The following is a 15,537-nucleotide window of genomic DNA, read 5'->3' as shown; positions in this document are numbered from 1 at the left end:
GTCAATGCTGCTGTCTTATGTGTATGCTAGCTCTATCTGAAAAAGCAAGGAGTATGTATGTATGTATGTATGTATGTATGTATGTATGTGTATGTGACTGGGATCTGATTCTGCCTTTGGTAATTTCTCTGATGATCTGATGACTTATGTGAAGCTACTAGAAGTGAATTTGGTTTGTCAGTCCGTCATCGATCTGGTGACATTTGACCTTGAGAGAGTAGGTTTCCTAGACACATGAACTCATGCCCTGCAGAGCTATAGTCCTGAATTTCTATTTTTAAATCCATGTTAAACTTGAGGAATTTTCATTGCTTTCTGTGGTTAGTCTGTTGTAAGACTTTGTCTGCTTCACTTGTGTCTCCCTCTGAATCTTTGTGATCCATTAGACAGCTTATGCCTGACTAAGACACCCATGCTCTCCTGAGACCTGGCAAGTTCAATGCCATGAGAAGAGCCATCGTTAACAACACTATACACGTATGCTGTGTTTATCCTTCAATCTTGGAAGCCTAAGCATGGATGAGCTGTATCTATAATGCTATTCATAGATATGTTTTTATTCTTTGTGTCTTGTACTTAGGTACTGATGTCATTTTTGACCAGTGTTGACATCTGTAATTATTTTTAATTAAATGCACAGATGTCTTTCAAATAGAAATTATTGAGTGTTTATTTTGGACAAATATTCTTAGTTTGAGATTAACATATTTTTGAACAACTACTAATTGGTTATAATGTAAACTATTGTCACTTTTGTTAGATGAAACCAAATTATAGTAACATGTTTAGCATGTGAAATTTTTTGTAGAAGTTTTATGAGCAATAATAAAACAGCTTATGCTACTTAGCAAAGAGGAAAGTGGAGAACGGGTAATATTTTCCCTGTAGCAAATCACCTTTTTGTAGTCATATGGCATAGTAAATGTTACAGCTAGCACATACCTATACTCACCCTTTCGACAAGGATAGATTTTTCCTGTTGGGATTTATTGACCGTGAAGGTGCTGGCGTCCTTTGCTCGATGCCTCTGTGGAGACTGGAGGACAGAAAATCGGTTCAACCCAGAGCTCCTGTTAGACTTCATGAAACAGCTGCAGAGGTGTTTGGGTAGTTGGTTTGATTTCAGCTGCTTTCCCCCTTAACATTTTTGTCTTATTTATAAATTATTATATTTTGGGGGGAATCAAAATAAATCCAAAGCTAAGATTGCTTTTTTTTGTTATGAACATTCCAAGCATAGCCAATAATTTTATCTCTAAATATATTATTCAGGGTTATAAAACATCGAAAAGTACAGGCTCTTCCTCCAGAAGAGCAAAGATTTTGTGATCCTATGATTTTAAAATCTCAAGGCCCCCTTCATGCCCAAGTAGCCAAAAGTTGTGGGTATTTTAAACGTTGTTATGGTGGCAGCCACAGTGTATATTTAGAGCCACCATTTGGGATGTACAGAGAAAGAATGCAAGAGAAAAGAGAAGGCCAGGAACCCTTGCATTTGTTACCTTTCTGACAAAACACTCAACAGAAGCAGCTCATGGGAGAGTGCTTAATTTTGTCTTACACTCTCCATCAGTCACGATGGAGACAGTGTGGCTCTTTGGAGCAGTAAGTGGAGTTCTTCACGTGCTGTAAGAATATGATTCAGACTCTAGGCATCAATAAATATATATCTTTCAAGTGCACCCTTGGAGGCCACATGTCTGAAAGGTGCAAAAGCCTCCCGAAATAGCACCATCAGTTGTGGAAGAAGTGTTCAGTTTTGAAGTCTGACTTTGACTGCCATGCATGGTTTGGTTGCGATGATTATGCTTACTTCTCTGACTTTATTTTTTGGCATATATATCAACTCTTTTACCTTGGAGATAAAGTGACTTATTAGCTGGAACATCAAAAGTGTGTGTGTGTGTGTGTGTGTGTGTGTGTGTGTGTGTGTGTGTGTGTAATATAGGACGCACACTGGTTCTATATTATATATAGTTATTTAGTGTTCATCAGTTCTCCCCTATTTTGTGCTGGAGGAGATGGTAAGGAAATAGCTGCCTTTTGTGATGTCCATTCTTTGCTGTGCTGTTGAGGTCTTTAGTCCCGTGGCAGGCAGCTCTTTTATATTGAAAAACATCAAGGACTGCTGGGATTGCATGGACTGAGGCTCACTCATTGGCTGATGCGTCTTGGGTTCACATGCAGTTTGAGTCCCCATTGCGAATTAGTAGGAAGGTGGTGCTTTATTCCGTGGTGTTTAGAGGTGAGGCCTTTGTAATGAGATTGGGAGTAGACAAGCTCCTCAGGGTGGACTCCAGTTACTGAATTCCAGTGCTTTCCAGTGTTCAGAAGAGACGTGTACTCCTGCCTCCTGTTTCGAGCTGTGTGACGCCTTGTGTTTCCCCAGGACTTTCCCAATGAGGAGACTGTTATTAGATGCTGACCTATGAAGCCTCTAGGACTGTGAATCAAATAACCTGCTAAAGCCTCAGGTATTTTGTTATAGCAGCACAACTGGACTCACATATAGCTCACTGGAGTGTATTTGGCTGGATGCTGCCTCATTCTCAGGTAAATTAAATTAGGAGAAGCATCTTGATCACAGATAAAGATAATCAAAGCTACATCCAATGAGGCCCATTTCCTTGTCATGCAGCACACGGCAATGGGATATAGAGAGGAAGAATTTCAGCTCAGTATTTGAATTGTGTGCTTGAGAGCAGTAAACTGCTGTGCACTGGCATAGGAAAGAGGCTTGGACTTTAAGAATGCTTCTTTCTTTTCTTTGCTCTCTTTGTCTTGCAGTTTTCCCATTATATTAATTATCTCTATAGCTCGTGTTAGGTTACACTAAAGAATCTGAAAAATTCAAGTGAATGTCGAAGTCAGAAAAGAAAGCCAGTGATCGTACATCGGCAATTACAAAGGGGCATGAATGGTCTGGTTTGAAAGCATTGTCATAGGAAATATAGACTCCCCCTTTCCCAATGCTTCGTCACAGAAGTAATTGGAGAAAGCTCATTAAAAGACACCCTGGGGTGCTGGGTGTGAAATAGTGGGCTGTAGACCAGCAGTGCCTTCAGCACCCAGGCACCCTCATTCCGATTCCTCGAAGAGCAGCCATCTGGATCCAGCTTTCCCATTTCTGAAGTCAAAGACTGGAAGCCAGTGATATGTAGCATTGGCTATGCTTGGTGGTTTATGGCTGTAATCTAGCACTAGGAGGCTAAGAAAGGAAGATTACTCAGTTTAAGGCTAGTCTGCGCTACCTAGTAAAAACTTTTTCTAGTTCTGTGTGTGTCATTCACGAGTTCCTGTAAAAGGCAGGCAGGTGTCTTTGATTCCTCACTGAGGCTCTTGGTACATGTGTAATTATTCCATTCTCCTCCTGTGTGTGCATTCACATCACTTTCATCAGTGGAGCCTTTAACTATTTTTTATGAAACGGCAGTTCCTCAAATAAATCTCCTGCTTTCATCAGGGTCTCAGTCCCATTTTCCTGTCACTTTTCACTGCCTGATCCTGTCGACATTTTATTGAAGGTTTGCACACATACAGAATGGGCTGAAAGCTGCATGGTACATGTCTGCATTCTTCAGTCAACATGGCATTGTGCCTGCTTTGCCATGCACTCTTCCTCTATAGAGCCATCTTTCTTTTCATGACAGGGACTTTCAGAGTTGCTAACTTCCTCCTAACTGCACACAACTATCTAGCCGGAGCTTGTGTTTGTATATGACTATGATTCACGCACATACATTTATATACAGTGAAGTGCACAGGTAGTAGACACCTATCACGTTCTGGCAGTATTTATACCTGTGTAATTCAAACCCATCAAGGTATTAAAATTATCAATGCTAAGAAGTGCCTCTTGACCACAAAAACAAACAAATAGAAAATAAAGCAACAGTAAATTTAAAAAAAAACCCTCACAGCAGGTTTTGTATTTCTAGATAATCAGACAAGGCATTTGGTGTTAAGCTGCAGAAGTTTCCTAATGATTTTTGTCAATCCAGGCTAAAAATATGTCCATTCTTTTAGAGACTTGAGGACAGCGGAAGGGATCTCCAGCTGACTGTAGTTGTCATGGACGATTCTGGTTGCACTGGTAGTCTCCTGATTGCCATGACTTTGTCTCTTATCCTGACTTTGTTCCAGAGTTTACTTCGTGTAGAGGAAAGACTTGGCAATGCTGTTGATTCTCCTAAAGACCCCGGGGGCTGGTCTCCTGGTGGTCTTTGAGCCCCGGTCTCTGTAGAATGTCTGGAGGTTGTTAGTGACTCTGCACGTATATACAGGCTTAATGCTCTTCAGGTGTTGTTTTGTGGTGAACAGCTAACTTTGAAGAGGAGAGACATTTGGAAAGCCCCCATAATTATCTAAACTGAGGGTTTTTTCTGTGAGCCTGATGATGTGGAAGGAACTCTCTCTTCTGGGGTGGAGTCTCACAGGAAAAATTGGGGTTTGAGTGGATCTCAGTTTCTGGTAGAGGTCTCAGGTCTCTGATCCCACCTGCAAATAGCCGAGTTGGCTGCTGTGGTATTTATAGCAAGATGTGGCTCCTGAGAGATCTCAAGAGGTTGTCATGGGAGTGATGGACAGCCCCCTTACTTACTGTAAAGTGTTGTGCACCTTGTGGTGTCTATAGTGCATATTGTACAGTCATTTTTATGAATAAACTGTGGTTTATTTATGAGGTTAAGAAAAAAAGTGCCCCCTGGCCCTTTACAGTCAGCGACTCATTACTAGTACTTTCCAGAGGAATGTTTAATTCTAATTTTTTTTCTCGTAAAAAATGAGTTTTCTGTCTTGTGTTACCTAAAGGAAACAGGATGAGGTCTGTGACTCGCTTATGTTTGCACAGACTAGCCATAGGTCTTTAATGACCGACTATTTTCCATAGGAAAAACTTATAGTTTCTAGTAGCACAGTGTTTTGATACATTTCTGTTTTCATAGACCTGAAGTTTTAACTGGCATCACAATCTCCCAGGGTTTAAAAGTAACGATTGCCTACCCACTCAGTACCCGTGAGCTCAGCTGATTAGAGCTACTGCTGTTTCTTCTGGTCTTTGGAACACAGGGAGAGCAGTTGTTCCAGATAATCATTTTTAAGTGTTGTACAAAATATTACATTTTAATATACTGGGGGAGCATAGCTGTTGTGTAAAGCTATTTTTTTGATGTGGTTCTTTGAAAGCAGTTTCGTAGCAAATCATATTCTCTGTAGCCTCCCCTTAGGTGTGTGTATATTTTTTCTTTTAAATCATTTCCTTACTCTAGAGTCTGCTTAGGTTGCTTTGGTATAGGAAGATTTGTGGTCCTTTCAACTTTTTGTTTCATTTTCCTTTTTCTTCCTTTTTACTATTTAAACCCAAAGGTAAGTTTTATTTTTGTACATTCAAAAAATACATTTAATACTGCGTTTTTTTATCTATATCATCATAAACTTCATTCATGTGAGCAAACCCTCCCACCCCTATAAACTCAATGGATAAAAAGGCGTAGAGTTAAATACACCTTTCTCTCCCTCCTTTGCCTTGCTGCCCGCTTCTCTTCCTGTGAGACATCTCGTATGAACAGTGTGTTGGTACACACTTAGTCTGCATCATGCTAGGCTTCTGAGTCTTCTCAATTTTCAGAATTTATTTGTACCTAAAATCAGGACTTGTCGCTCTCACTGACACCCATGCAGAGCAGGGACTAGAGGTCAGCTGGCATGCACACTGACACCGAGGCTGTCCACCAGCACTTGTCAGCTCTCCTCCTGGCTCCAGGCCCTTCTTTTGGCCTGCTTGGTATCATATTTTGCATACTCATGATTTTTGTTTTCACTTTTTAAACGACCTTCAACCATTTTGCTTAAATTCCTTCTAGAACCCCTGAGTGTGTGAACTTTGTGGCCTACACCTGAGAGATTACAGGTGTTAGAAGCTTCATTTAGGTGTTGGCCATGAAGCCAATGTTAATGTAATATATTTGCCATGTAAAGTATATTTAAATAGAAACATATACAGCAAGATTTGTGTTAATTCTGTGGTCATGATGTGACCAGAAGCTTTCAGTAAATTAACCCTGTATTTTCTCTGTGTTCATTGCTTCTTTATAGGTCTGTAATCATAGTGGCTTTGTATGATAACATTAACTACCATGAGTGAATAGCTTCTCCATATTGGTAATTTAAACACCTTCATGTATTAGTTGTCTATACAAAAGCAGGTCAGGTCATAGAGCAGTGTACCATCATTTTAGGTAGAGATGGCACTGTATGTGGACGGGTGAGGCAGAGAGGGTGGGTTTCTACTTTTCTGCTGTCTTCCGGCTAACTTCAGGCTTATGGAGCTGTTTGGATGATTGTAGTTTAAAATGTTTGACTCTGTGCTTGCAGTTGGCTTCCTACACTGACTGCAGTTGGCTTGCTCGTCACCGTCTCTTCAGATCTGCTGTGGACTGATGGTGCCATGCAAGTGTGAAGTGAGTGGATGCTCTGGGCTCTTCATTATACAGTAATTTGGCAATCTACTAGTTTACATGCTCATAACAGAGTTACTCCTTTTGATTTAGAAGAACATTACATTTAGTGACAAAGTATTTGCCCTGTCCTCAGGTAGCTTAAGATCTGACAGACTAGGGTCTTAACTGATGGAGTGTTGTTTTGAGCTGTGAATGACTTGTGTAGAAGCAACACATACCTATAGCAAGAGGAGACTCCTCAGTTTCCAGTGCGGAAGGTGAGATGATGGCTGATCTCCTCCTCCTCCTCCTCCTCCTCCTCTTCCTCCTCCTCTTCCTCTTCTTCCTCTTCCTTTTCTTCCTCCTCTTCCTTTTCCTCCTCCTCCTCCTCTTCCTCCTCCTCCTCTTCCTTTTCCTCCTCCTCTTCCTCCTCTTCCTCCTCCTCTTCCTCCTCTTCCTCCTCTTCCTCCTCTTCCTCCTCCTCCTCTTCCTCCTCTTCCTCTTCCTCCTCTTCCTCCTCTTCCTCCTCTTCCTCCTCTTCCTCTTCCTCCTCTTCCTCCTCTTCCTCCTCTTCCTCTTCCTCCTCTTCCTCCTCTTCCTCCTCTTCCTCCTCTTCCTCCTCTTCCTCCTCCTCCTCCTCTTCCTCCTCTTCCTCCTCTTCCTCCTCCTCTTCCTCCTCCTCTTCCTCCTCCTCTTCCTCCTCCTCTTCCTCCTTCTCCTCTTCCTCCTCCTCTTCCTCCTCCCCCTCCTCCTCCTCCTGCTCCTCATTACGAGGTTGCTATTATTCTTATCAACAGGTTCTTGCCGTGCAACTCAGGCTGGCCTAGAACTCATTTTCTGACCTCCGTCTTTGAGTCCCAGGATTATAGGAGCAGACATCATGCTAGGTAAGACAGTTTTTAATGTAATAAACCATTAGTGGCAGTTCTTCACTTTGTGAAGCAATTGTACAGAGACCACATTGAATCAAACATGGTAGGCTGCTGTTGGTTGGTGAGGCCATGCTGTGGGCATTGAGGATGGGCTGTGCGTGGGCGAATCAGGACTCTTCACTGAAGCAATGTTTTGTCAGTAGATGGGACTTTGAGTCAGTTACCTTATGTATATAATTGTGGTGTTTTCCTCTTTAAGGAATAACAAATGAGTCATGAAGGCTTTGAGAATGATGCTGCCGTTCCGCGTTAGGAGGTAAACTGGAGGATGTTAGCTTCTGCTTACTAATCCTGGGCCTCAGTACTAACTGAGCATGTGTGCTGTAACTTATTCTCTATTCTGCCAGACCTAGCATGCAGGATTTTATATTCAGTGAACTTATTTGGAGACTCATAGATAAAAACCAGCTTATTTAGAATACTTAGGAAAATAAATTTAACCCAGAGGTTATTTTTCCTGTGTAGCAGTATTCTTTATAATTCTTTAAAACAGTTTTTTTAATATGTAATTAATGAGCTGACTTGAAGCATTTTTTAATTTTATTTGCCATTACCATTTTATTTGCTAAATTATTTCTGGGTGAAAATTTTCTCTCAATAGTAGAGAGTTTAAACATTTAAAACTGTTATGTACTTATACGTTAGTAAGATTAATATAAAACTTTTAAATGCAGAAGTTTGTGGATTATTAACTCCACCATTTTTGCCTAAATGTGGACTATACAGAATAATAGTAGATTTTTTAAGATAATAAAGTAAAAAAGAAGTTGCTATTTGTCGAAATTAACTGGCAGTTTGGCATTTCACTTGGGTTTCTTGATATAGTGAGGCACATGAGGAATGGTTTATTTTTGTTTTGCTCTTTGTATATATTGCTCTGAGTGTGTGTGTGTGTGTGTGTGTGTGTGTGTGTGTGTGTGTGTGTGTGTCTGTGTGGTGTACCTTGTGCACTGGAAGCTTTTCCCCTGGCATATTTAGGAGAACATTCACACTAATAGATACTGATAACATGAACTTAATTTTACATGACACTTTGAGAAGTTAAAAATAGTGAGAGAGTGATTGGGAGTCACATCAATTCCAAATCCGGTGATAGCTTATGTCACTTATTAACCGGCATTCAAAGTCATTTGTAGGAGCTTTGGTCTGCAGTCAGTCCCTCATGCATTCATTTAATTGCATATTTTAACCTTTTGGCTTAAGACATCCAGACTGATTCCTCCTGGAGCTTGTGTTTAGTGGGGAAGAAAGAGAGAACCTTTCAAAGTGGAATTGTTGCAGGGATTTTGTTTCCATCACATGGTGTTTTCTCGTGGGTGCTCTTTTAGTTTTGAATAAATAAAGATATTCCCAGTTTGAAAATTATAGAATTTTTTAGAATTCTCATTATTGAATCTATTGCATTTATTATTAAAGATTTAGTAGTCACTTCTCTACTGATTTATACTGATGAAAAGATCCTTCTGAATGGGAAGAGGGTATTATACACACAGATAGTAGTTGTGTTAATACTTCCTTTCCCACTGCTTTTCTCCCCTCAGACTTAATATTTTAATAAGACATTATCTACACAAAAGGCCACTGTTACAAAAGACAGACGTACCAAGAGATCTCTTAGACTTCTTATCCATATGCCCTGGGCCCATCTTCCCTGTGGCTGTCTGCTTTCTGTAGCTGTCAGGTTCTTGCACACTTGTCTTAACAAATGGCATTCTCATTAATATTGTAATGGGCCTTTGCCAACCAGTGGAAGCCATGTGCCTGAGGCAGCAATGTCCACTGTCAGTTACTTGCTGATGGTTATAAACCATTCCTTAAATATGCCTTGAGGCCAGTGATAGGTAAATAAATCACCATTTGAACTAAAAATTATTTACACTTGTATTCGCAAGCCAGGAGCATTGCTGCATGGTAAGGGGCAGCTGGTGTTTACCTGCTAGAGACTCATATGCGTGGGACCTGTAGGTGCCTGGTTGAGAGCGTCTCCATTGCCTCACGTCTGGAATCCCTCAGGAAAATGCATGGTGATGAATCACTCCAGAAGACTTCATTCACTTGATGCTAGTCAAGTACCAAGTATAGGAGCAAGGTTAATCAGAGGTGCAACCATTTCTAGGACTAAGGCATACCAGAGTCTGTGAAAAATATATCTGTCTGTAGCCAGTCTTTGCTACCTTGTGTGTTCTTCTTTTTCCACCCTGTATTCCCCGACCTCACCCCTATCACTAGATAGAAGAGAAAGAAGGATAGGATAGGATAGGATAGGATAGGATGGGATAGGATAGGATGGGGGGGGGGGTGCAGAGAGAGACAGAGACAGAGATTCCAGAATCTAATTTCTTTCTTTTCATTTCTTTGAGGCCGACTACTAGCAAACTGCAGCCAACCCCACTGAATGACCACCAACCACAACTCTTGGGGCCCTAGCATTTATATATCCTCTGAAAAGTTCCCAGAATCCCAGATGTCACACAATCGCAGAAACTATTTGCAGCTGGCAAAATCATGCCTCTGCTAGAGCACGAAAGAAAGTACAGTCAGCTGCTGCTAGGCAGCCCTGTGTCTCCACATCTGAGATTAGAACGAAAACATATTCTTATAATATTTCTGTGTTTTTGAAACAAACCAAGATTCCAGAATCTTCATTACACTGTGTAAATGGTCAACACAAGGAGGAGGTGAGGGGTATGTCCACACTACTTCATATGCATCAATATGTCCTGCAAAGCCTAGGTGGCATTGCAGGTGGATGCTTTCAGGATGTACTGTCTGTTGATCATATGTCATGTGAATGACCCTGCTGAGTGGATAGCTTCATATCGAGCTCATGGAAACAGTTGTGTGAGCATTGTGACGTGGGAGTTGGCCATTCCTTCCCTAGTGCAGGTACTTTGTGTTCATTACCACCTCTTAGAAATAATAAAATTAATGATTTCTGCTCTTAAGTGGTTACTTTTCAGCAGAGCAAAATCCTTATTCACAGGTAATTACTGAGTGGATCATTTGATGCAAAAGCGTGACTTTTTTCAGTTTAAATATTCATACTCTTTTCATTGGTGTCAATGAAGCACATAGCAGATAGGTTTTTTTGGTGCTCAATTAGTTTAAAAATGTGTAGATGCATCAAATTCTGCTCTGGTGTGCATCAAAGCTGACCCTTTGGTGGTCTTGATGTATTGCCAAAGCTGCTTCTTCTGCAACCTGTAAGGTGTTCTCCAAGATTGAGATCTGGATATTGTTGTGTGGCTTTGTCTCTAATGACTGACTTCAAAATGACTGGTCTTTCCACTTCTCAGAAAGAAGTTCTGGCCAGCATAACTAGGGCCCTCGACTTGAGAATTTTAATCTTTAATTTAAAAATTTGTAAGTATATTATTTTATGTGGGTGCTTTGCAGCGTGCACGTGTGCGCCATGTGAATGCAGTGCTCTCAGATGCTGGGAGAGGGCCCTGAATTACCTGGAGCTGGAGTTAGAGGAGGTTGTGAGCAACCATTCGGGTGCTGGGGAGCAACCTGGCTCCTCAGAAAGAGCAGACTACTCTAACCCTCAACTGTTGCCCCAGCCCCACGCTACAGTGCTGACATTTGTTATAGTTGACCAAGTTTCAGTTGTGTCTTTGACTTCTTCCAGTTCTTTGGTTCAGGAAAAGCAGGCATTTTTGTTGCCTGATTTTGTTATGTTCTTTAAAAATAGCATGAATTCTAGAACCGCTTCTAAATCCAGCACATCTTATCAATCTTATCAATTTCTGCAGTCATATTGAGTTACATTTTCTTTTGATTAATGTCATTGATAATCTATATCTTAGTGTTTCTAGTGCTGTGATAAACACCATGTCCAAAGCGTCTTGGATAGGAAAGGGTTTATCTTACATTTCATACTCTATAGTTGAGGGAGATAGGGCATGAATTGATGGAGAAGCCATAAAGGAACAATGCTTAATGCTTTGCTCATCGTGAGTTGCTCAGCCTGTTTCCTTTTATGACCTCAGACAAGCTATGCAGGGATGGCACTACACATAGTAGGCTAGGTCTTCTTCCATCAATCATTAATCTAGAACGTGGCCCAGAGGTGCCCACAGATCATTTTAGAGCAGCCATTTTCTCAAGTGAGTTTCTTTTTAAGTGGCTGTAGCTTGTGTCAAGTTGCCAAAGAACTAGCCGGCTCAGGTAAGATGAGCTGAAACTACTTTTGGATCTATTTGTTTGTTATTAATTAAAATTATAATACCACTATTAACTCATTGAAATATCAGAATTAATAAAAAACTGTCAATGAAAGGATAAACTTCTGGAATCATTCTCTAGTACATAGGCGTTGAGTAGTAAATTAGGTCCATGTTGTAGTAAAGATTCCAAGAAGAGACAAGAAAATACGTTGGGACTGGGCCATAGGAAGTCTAGACTTAGTATTGGGACTGTGACAGGTTTCCTAGTAGAAAAGTGATGTGGACACATGTGCCAGAAGGCGCTCACGCCTTCTCCACTGTTAGGGGGGATTAAAAATCTAAAGCTGAGAGAAGGTGCTCACTGGGGCCTGGCTGACAGCAAGTAGTGGACTCAGGATCAAGGAAACCTGAGATGAAGGCCTCTTAGTCACAATCCTCATATCTGATAAAAAATTGTTTCCTCTTATAAATATATTTCAAAACTTACTTGGGTATGTTGGCTTATGCATTTTAGTTTAGGATGGCCCATAGCAATTTCTGCTGTTTTTCTTTTCCCTGCCCTCTGTCTCACTTTGAATTTAATTGCACTATTAAAATGTAGAAGGAGTTGGCAAACCGGAATCAGTGAGAAGGGGAAGATGTGTCCTCAGCAGCACAGAGAATAGAATTCTTACAAATTTCCTATGAGCTGTCTGCAGTGCAGTGGGCTGCATGAGAGTGGGTAAACAGTGGAGCCTGTATAGTGATACAGACTGACTACTGATACTTGTGAAAACAAGGAGAGATGGCTCCGTGGTTAAGAGCACTGACTGCTTTTCCAGAGGTCCTGAGTTCACTTCCCAGCAACCACATGGTGGCTCACAACCATCTGTAATGAGATCTGATGCCCTCTTCTGGTGTGTCTGAAGACAGCTTCAGTGTACTTATAGATAATAAATAAATAAATTAAAAAAAAGAAAGATTATATAGCCATAGGTAAAGATGTTGGCTGCATTCATAGGGTTGCGAGCTAAAGGATTGAAAGTGTCCAGTCAGAGGTCTGTTAGTCACAATAACTTAGAGTACAGGATGCACTGTCAATGGGGGAGGGGAGTAAGGAGTACCCAGGAGTTGACTGTAGGTTTATAAGAAGTGTTGTGTACTTTAGAAGTCTGTGAATGTTTCCTATGACAAAGCCTTCTCTGTTGGTCCTGGGTATGCCACCTAAGTAAAGTTGACAGGGAATGCTACAGAAAACCCAAATTCCGGAAAGGAGCAAGCGGTTTATTTAGGCTTCCTTACTTTCCTATGAAGTGTAAGGCTGCCTGCCGGAGGACATACTTGCCTGTTACTTGAGTGGTGCTCTGCAGGAGCTCAGTGAGCTGAGCCAGGCCAGGGGAAGAGAAAGGAGAGCTTAGGTAGCGCTTCACTCAGCCGGCTTCTCTGCTTACCGTGAAAGGGTTGTCTTGGTGCTTGACTTCTCAACAGTGAAACACCGTCATAAGATAGTCTAGTGAGCAAGGGTTCTGGAGCCTCCTGAAGAACAGGTCCGCACAGCATCAAAAGCAACATGAAATGCTATGCTTTCTACAGATTCCTAGCATTCCCAGTCCTTCTGAAAGGACTCATCCTTCACAGCTGTAGTTTGTGCTGTCCCTGATACTCCACCCAAGGCTGCTGCTGGATGTGGGCTGGGGCCTTCTCCCCACCATTCCCAGCAGCCCTGTGTAAGGAACCTCTTGGCAACTGGGACTGCCTTAGTTTCACCCACGTTTTCATGAATCTTTTCTTTAGAAGTAGGACATGTTTCCTTCTGTACTCAGATGCCACATAGCAATTGAGGTTTCACACATACTAAAGATTTCTTTCATGAGTATGATAGAGAAATGTGTTTACAATTGGACCAGTCTCCTAAAATTTACTTCTCAGGAAGGGGCACCAAGTCACTGCCATCATGTTTATGATAGCTGATTTATGGCTGAACAGAGAAAATTGGGCATTTATGAAGTTTTCCCTGCAAATGTCCTGCTTTTGTTCTTGTAAGAAGTAAAGTGTAGGAGGCGGGCATCATGTACAGTAGCCTTGCCAAGGCTGCATTTGCACTGACACTGTTGTTTAACACAGGTCACACAATGTCTACCATACAACTGGGCACTTTCATTTTTTGTTTTCATTTTTAATTGTTCTATGCTTTCACATCAAACTTTAAAGTATAATAGAAATGTATTTAGAAAATTTCAATAGAGGTATAAAATAGAATAAAGAGTCAGTGGTCACTACTATTAAACTTTTCACATGGTTCTTTCTGTGGCTTTATGTCTAGTGTGCAGTGTTATAGTAAACATGTATTTGTCTAGGTAAGGTTTTATACATACAATTATGTGTCCTAATTATCATTGGTATATTGTTGCATCTCTAAGATTCTTTCCAAAATTATATTTAATGACTGCATAATGTTATATTGTGTTTTTATTCTATAATTTGCTTAGTCATTCTTTTATTTTGGGATATTTTGGGATAATGTAAGTATTGTTAAATAACCGCCTATTTAAGGCTGGCTTTCATTTGATTTTCCTCGTGAAGGTTTCCATTGCTGGGCCGCAGCATGTGAAGGGTATTAAGTTTCACGGTAGTGCTGAATAGCTTTCTAAGAAGCTTGTGCCAATAACTCTCTCCCAGGTAATAGAGGAAACTGCCTGCTTAGAGAATTTTTGTTATTCATCCTTGTCAGCAGGATGCTAAACATATTCTCTTGATAGGATCTTTTTTTGAGTAAAAATGGAAACTAGTAGAGTAAAATGTATGCATGTAGTTTGAAGCAGTCAAGTTTTATATTTTCACCATATAGACTATATACTACATCTGTGGTTATAGCATATACCTGATGGCTGACCTTGTGTGGGTGATGGTTCCTCAGGAATGACCCTTTTCAACAAGACAATTGTAGTTCAGAGAAACCATTGTTTTTATAAGTGTTTAGATTTTCCACAGGAATGCATTAAATGCTTAGATTTTCCAAAAGACTGAGGAAGGCAGAGAGAGGACTGTTGAAACCATTACAAAGTTAACATTAGGGCTGGAGGAAAGCTCAGTTTAAGGGCATGCACTATTCTTACTGAGAACCCAAGTTCTATTCCTAGCACCCACATTCGGTAGTTCACAACTATAACTCTAACTTTAGGGGGAACTGACACTTTCCTCTTGCTGCCCTTAGTGCCTTCATTCATGCTCACATGCATGTGCCCATGCAAAATTGAAAATAGGTAAAATCTAAATAATAAGTCTCTGATAAACTTAACTTAATTAATACTTTATAGTGTAGTCACTGTGCTAGATTTGAGGGGATAAAGAAAGTTTCTCGTAGTATTAATGTTGCCAACATCCTAAAACAACCTTCAAAATTGAGGTGAAATTCATGGCTATAAAGGTGAAGTTTTATGTTCTTCTGCCTCCTGTGGTTTTGTGACAGTGTGTCTTTGTAGCCCAGCATGGCCTTGCCTTGAACTCATGGAAATTCTCCTGCCTCACCTTCCTAAAAATGGAAATTGCCCCAGTGTGCTTATGTCCCTATAAGCTTCAAGTTGTAAAACCCTCTCAGCTCAGAATGGTAGAGGCGTTAGCATTCCTTTGTGGAGGATTGGCATCCTGTTGGCCTTGCTGTCTTAGTCTTTGTCAGATCCGGTGATTCAGTAAGTTGATGCCCAGTATATGCGTTAACTATTAGCGGTTGTAGCTGCCATCTCTTGAGTTTTCTGTGGTTCAGGTACTGTAGGGTCCTCTGTTAACTTACTTCATTCTAACAGTGGCCTAATTGGACCCTGTTGACTGAGGATGACAAGACTAAGATTACTCTTCTAGTGAACATTGGACTCAGGAAGAGACTGTAATACATGGAATGATAGACGCACTTTACATGGGAATCAGGTCACTGGGATTAGTCATTGGCTTAGTCACTGTTCTGTTGCTGTGAAGAGACACCATAATCAAGGCAGCTCTTATAAAAGAAAGCATTTAGTTGGG

The 15,537-nt window shown here is 40.8% G+C and overlaps 1 protein-coding gene across 49 annotated transcripts in view; it reads left to right on the top strand.

The window, feature by feature from the left end:
- Nucleotides 1-15,537, top strand: part of Fars2 (phenylalanyl-tRNA synthetase 2, mitochondrial) — a 434,171-nt gene that overhangs the window by 65,244 nt on the left and 353,390 nt on the right. For 10 of the 49 annotated variants that reach the window (NM_001440248.1, XM_087590564.1, XM_087590557.1 and 7 more), the window contains 1 exon segment: nt 6,373-6,458. The gene's annotated coding sequence lies outside the window, so the exon portion shown is untranslated. 49 annotated transcript variants of the gene reach the window in all.

Source organism: Rattus norvegicus, chromosome 17 (assembly GCF_021556685.1).
Source record: "Rattus norvegicus strain SHRSP/BbbUtx chromosome 17, alternate assembly SHRSP_T2T, whole genome shotgun sequence".
Classification (NCBI taxonomy): Eukaryota; Metazoa; Chordata; class Mammalia; order Rodentia; family Muridae; genus Rattus; species Rattus norvegicus.
Note: the sequence above shows the minus strand (reverse complement) of the source record. Positions and strands in the feature narration are given on the sequence as shown.